General features: G+C 35.5%; 1 non-coding gene across 1 annotated transcript; it reads right to left on the bottom strand.

Annotated features, from left to right (window-relative positions):
• Positions 1 to 4,947: 4,947 nt before the first annotated feature.
• On the bottom strand, positions 4,948 to 5,054 carry LOC122099437. The gene has a single exon (XR_006145918.1). It is a non-coding gene; the product is annotated as a U6 spliceosomal RNA (small nuclear RNA).
• Positions 5,055 to 5,596: the final 542 nt, after the last annotated feature.

The raw sequence follows: 5,596 nt of genomic DNA, 5'->3' as shown, positions 1-5,596 counted from the left end.
CTTTATAAAGAGATAGAAGCCCTAAAAAATGACCAATTATAAAACAGGGAAATCAAAAACAAAGTATAAAGTCTTCACAGCAAATAGATGACATAGAAGACAATCTCAGGGGTCAAAGACCAAGTAGGTCTAATAGGAAAGAGGAAATAATCATTTAGAACAAATCCAAGAAATAAGAAATGATCTTGCCACAACTTCACGACTCAGTTAGAAGATCAAATTTGGCAGAGATTGGTCTCAAGAAGGAAAAGAGCAGGAAACTAAATGGATGGGAAACATATTACAGAATTCTAGCAGAGAACATTCCAAACATCCAAAGAGATAGGCACAGTCAGAGAAGAGAAGCCTTAAGAACAAACACAGAATTCTAGAAGAGAACAACCCACCACCACATTATAATCCATTAGAGGATCATTAATGATCAAGGAAATGATTCTTAAAGCTGCCATAGAGAAAAGATTGATTATTTATAAAATATATACAGTCAGAATAAACACAAATTTCTTAGTTGATATGATAAAATGAAGAGCCTGGCATGATATATAACTAACATTAAAGGCAAACAACTACCAACAGTGAATATGGTCCCAAGTCAAACTCTCCACAACATCAGCAGGATAGAAGTTAATCAAATATATCCTACAGAGAGACGATCAAGAAGAACATGAACTGGTTATATAAGATCAGAAGTAGGTAAATATATTAAGAGTAGATGAGGCACAGCTCCTAAGAGCTCCTAAGAGAATTCACTCAAATAGATAAAATTAGAGAAAAAATGAGACATCATAACATAAATTAGCAAAATTGTGAATGTTTTAAGAGAGTACTTTGAAAACCATATACCAATCACCTGGAGAATCCTGGAGTAATTGATGCTTTCCTATACTCGAACTGAACCAAGAAGTGATACATAAGAAGTAATGAAAATGAAATGTCAATAAACAATTTCTCATAACAGAAAAATCTAGGACTCAATAGATTTACCATGAAATTAAGGCCTGCAAAGAACTTACAATACTCAGGTCTAACTCTTCAATGGAATAGAAAGGGAAATGGAATTATCAAACATAATCTATGAAGCTAGAATTAGACTCTTCCTCAAATCAGCTAGGGACTCATCAAAGAAAGAGAACTATGAACCCAGCTCTTTGATAAGCATTGATGCATAACTTCTCAATACAATTCTCACCAACCAACTTCAACAATTAACAAAAAAAACATGCTATGATCAAACAGTATTCATCCTAGGATACAGCTGGATTCAATATACTTGTCAATAAACATAACACACACCATCAGCATAAGCAAGGACAAGAACCACATGATTGTTTATATGGATGTAGAAATAGCTTTTAACAAACTCCAATACCCCTTTATGATTGAAAGGTCTGAGAAGCTATGAACTCATGGAACTTTCCTCAATATAATACAGAGTATGTATACGACAAAGAGAAAATAAGCATGTACCTAACGATGGAGGCATGAAGACATTAAAATCAGGAATGAGAAAAGGATGTCCACTCTTTCTACTACTCTTCAATATAGTAGTGGACTTTCTAGCAAGGACAATAGGTAATATATAAATATAAAAATATATAAATATAAAATATTTAAATATAAAATATAAAAGGGATCCAAATATGAAAGGAGTAAAACTATTCCCTTTCACAGATGAAATGATACTTTATATAAAGGACCCTATAGCTTCCCCCCCAAAAAAAGTTAGTAAAAGTGATGCTAATCTTCAGCAATGTAGCAGGGTATAAAACCTACAAGAATCAATAGTTTTCCTGTGTTACCAACAATGGGAAGATCCAGGCTGAAACCCAAAAAACAACCTCATATATATTAGCCTCAAAATCAAATCAAATCTAAGCAAAACAAAACAACAATAAAACTAGGAATTAATTAATTTAACGAAAACGTGAAGGACCTCTATTGTGAAAACTTTAAAGGCCTAAAAGCGAAATTGAAGGAGATTCAAGGAAATGGAAAGTCTTTCCATGCTTCTGGTTGGAAGAAATAACATTGTGAAAACTGCAATACTGCCCCCAAACAATTGGCAATGCAATACCCATCAACATCCCTACAATATTCTTCAATGTAATAAAGAAAGCAATCCAAATTTATTATTGAATTACAAAATTACAGTTGAAAGGAAGACTTAGAAATGAACTCATAGGCCTATAGTCATCTTACACACACACACACACACACTGGAATTCTATTCACCCATCAGAAAGGATGACTGTTCACCAGTCTTAAGGAAGATCAAAGGCTTGGGAACATTATACTAAGAGAAAGGAATGCACACTCGAGCAATATAGGTTTCATATATTCATTCATTCATGGTAGCTAGAAGGTACCTACAAATCTACAAGAGAGATTCTTCCTCCAGTTTGAATTGCCATTATCAAGAAAACTGACAATAGCAAATGCTAAGGTGGATGTAGCCAAATGGGAACTCTATTACACTGTTGGTGGGAAATTAAATTTGTTCAACCATTCCGAAGTGCAGTACGGACTTTATGTGAAAGACTAAACAGATCTCCCTTATGACCCAGTAATTCCTGTCATGGACAGTAATCCAATAAATAACAAACAAGCTCACATTAAAGCTACCAGTATAACAATGTTCAGGGCCCAGGTCCCGAGTTCAAGGACTGGAAAAAAAGTTACCACTGCTTGTATTTGTTTCCTCAAATATGAACCTTTTGACATAAGATACAAAATCTTTCTATTTGCAACAGCTAGAAAAGGACTTACCTGTAGTGGGTAATAAAATGTCTTCTTTGTTGAATGTTAGGAAAAGCGGTAGGCAGTCCAAGAAAAGGGAGACTTTTGTTGTTGGTGGTGGTGGTCGAGGGGCTTGAAGTCTGGGCTTGGGCACTGTCCCTGAGCTCTTCAACTCAAGGTGAATGCTCTACCTTTTGAACCACATTGCCACTTCTGGTTTTCTGGTGGTTAAATGGAGATGAGTCTCAGGGACTTTCCTGCCAAAGTTGGCTTTGAACAGCAGTCCTCAGATCTTAGCTTCCTGAGTAGCTAAGATTACAGCTGTGAGCCACTGTCACCAGGCTAAAAATGGGGGATTTTTATAAAAGAAAATCCACCTCTTCACCTGTGTCTAAACCTCATATATTACTATTAAAACACTTCATCCTCAACTCATTTGATCTGACATTTGTAAATTTTCTCTTTTCCTTCATGTGGGAATACTGCAGTCAATGTCAACTCAACTGTGGGACTGGATCAATTGTATGGTAATCGCTAGCACCTAAATCAAAAACATTTACATCAAAACAAATGAAACCCTCATTTCGAATAATTGTTTTCTCTTTTTATTACAAATCTGTGCTTGATTACTTCTTAATGTGATATTGGACCTCCTAACAGAGTGATGACTTTTTCTTTCTCTTGAGCAATTGTCCTTCTTCCACTTGGGTCAAATATTTAAATTTCAAAAATTTCAATTGATAATTCATTAAGGTGACCTCTAAGAAAATGTGCATTTCTGGAATTGGTCTTCTGTGTTGTTCTCGCGTGCACAGGCTTTCTATGATTTATTTGTTTTATAAGGAATTCTATTTTCCAATCTTTGTGTGACCAATTTTAGTCCCTCTGATCAGTCTTTCCTACCCTCTCTCAGGAGTCTTTTATTTCAGTCTGCCTCATAAAAAATATATTAGTTATCAGCTAAATGACTCCCAGCTTCAGTATTTTGCCTGACTTCATGTAGGCTGTGATAGGAGCCTTGACTGGCCTTGCTTACCAGAGATTTTTACTTGTTTGTTTTGTTTTGTTTTTAGAGGTCTAGGATTACTAGTGAATGTATTAGCTTCTCTGGGCCACAGTGATCACCTGGACTAGAGTCAATGGGTTTTTGTCCTAATGATAAAAAAAAAAAAAACAGCTGACTAAATTCCTGTTTTAATTATCTCAAAATGAGGCAATCTGGCAACCTTGCAAAGCCATCAATAATATTCTGCTACCACTTACAGAAATGGTCTATCAAGATGGCTTTTCAAGGTTGACTGTAAAAAATGTTTATTTTGGGGGCTGGGAAGGTGGCTCTTACGAGCGCTTGCTTTGCATGCCTGAGGCCCTGGGTTCGATTCCCAGCACCACCTATGAAAAAAAAGCCAGAAGTGGCACTGTGGCTGAAGTGGTAGAGCACTAGCCTTGAGCTGAAGAGCTGAGGGACAGCGCTCAGGCCCAGAGTTCAGGCCCCACGACTGGACCCAAAAAAAAAAAGTTTATTTCTGTGTGGGAGGACCATATAAAAAACAAAAAAAATCACATCGTACATTATAAATACTTTAGAAACAACAGCAAGAAAAAAACCACTTGAGTCCCTATCTTGGGGTTCATTAAGCTTAACATCACCTTATCTATTCACATGCACATAGCTTTTGACCTTTTCTGCTTATCCACGACATATATTAATTATTGACAATAAGGGATACCACGTGACTGATGTTTCTTTGGACTTGGATTATTTTAGTTAATATAATTTTTCCTAGTCTTTCCATTCCGTAACAAATTGGGTGATGTCATTCTTTCCGATGGACGATAGAATTCCCATACACACACACACACACACACACACACACACACACACACACACACACACACACACACACACAAACTCACAACGTTTTCTTGATCCATTCATCTACTGAGGGGCATCCTGGTTGGTTCCATATCTTAGCTATGGGAAATAATGCTGCAATAAACATAATTGTATTGGTAATTTTAATATGTTCTTGTTGCTGACTATTTAGGTGAATACCCAAAAGTGGGATTGCTTGGTCATTTGTGAGCTCTATGAGGAATCTTTTAAGGAACCTCCATACTGCTTTCCAAGTGATTGAACAAGTTTACACTCCCACCAAAAAGGAAATAGGGTTCCCTTCTTGCCACATCCCCTCCAGCATCTGTTATTGTAAAAATGTGGAGCGCTTCACAAATTTGCGTGTCACACTTGTACAGGGACCATGCTAATCTTCTCTGTATTGTTCCAATTTTAGTGTATACGCTGTTGAATTGAGCACAGAACATTTTTTGTATATAAAGTGGAATTGATTTTCTTAAACTAGACAATTCAACAAAAAGTAAGTTCAAAAGATTTGTCGTGAAATTTTAGAACCATGTATTTCTTACATAAGCACACATTTAAGACTAAATTCAAGTTATGTTAAAACAAAATAATTCCAGGTATTTGTTGTTCAACAGATGTGTAGGAGGAGAAATTCAATTATTCTATACAAGGCACCTATCATAATGAACACTGCAGCAAATGTTAAATTCTTTTTTAAGTTTTAATGTTTTAAATATGTTTAATTTTGGGAATTTGCTTATATGCCAAAATTAAGATTGTTTGGTAGGTCATATAACTTTTCTATAAAGTATTTAAGATTTATGGTAGCAGACATATACAACTAAGTATGTACATTTCAGAGTTTATAGAAAGTTTACTAATGAGAAGTTGCAAAGTCTTTGTATGAAGAAACAGTGAAGAGTTAAGACTTTGTTAACTACACAGTTTCTGTAAAAACTTTAGGGCTTCCTTACTTTATATGTTAGCGAGGAACAA

The sequence above is a fragment of the Dipodomys spectabilis genome, unplaced genomic scaffold (assembly GCF_019054845.1).
Source record: "Dipodomys spectabilis isolate Male_0828 unplaced genomic scaffold, ASM1905484v1 ptg000514l, whole genome shotgun sequence".
In the NCBI taxonomy this organism is placed as follows: Eukaryota; Metazoa; Chordata; class Mammalia; order Rodentia; family Heteromyidae; genus Dipodomys; species Dipodomys spectabilis.
The sequence above is the reverse complement of the archived record's forward strand: the minus strand, read 5'-3'. Positions and strand labels throughout refer to the sequence as shown.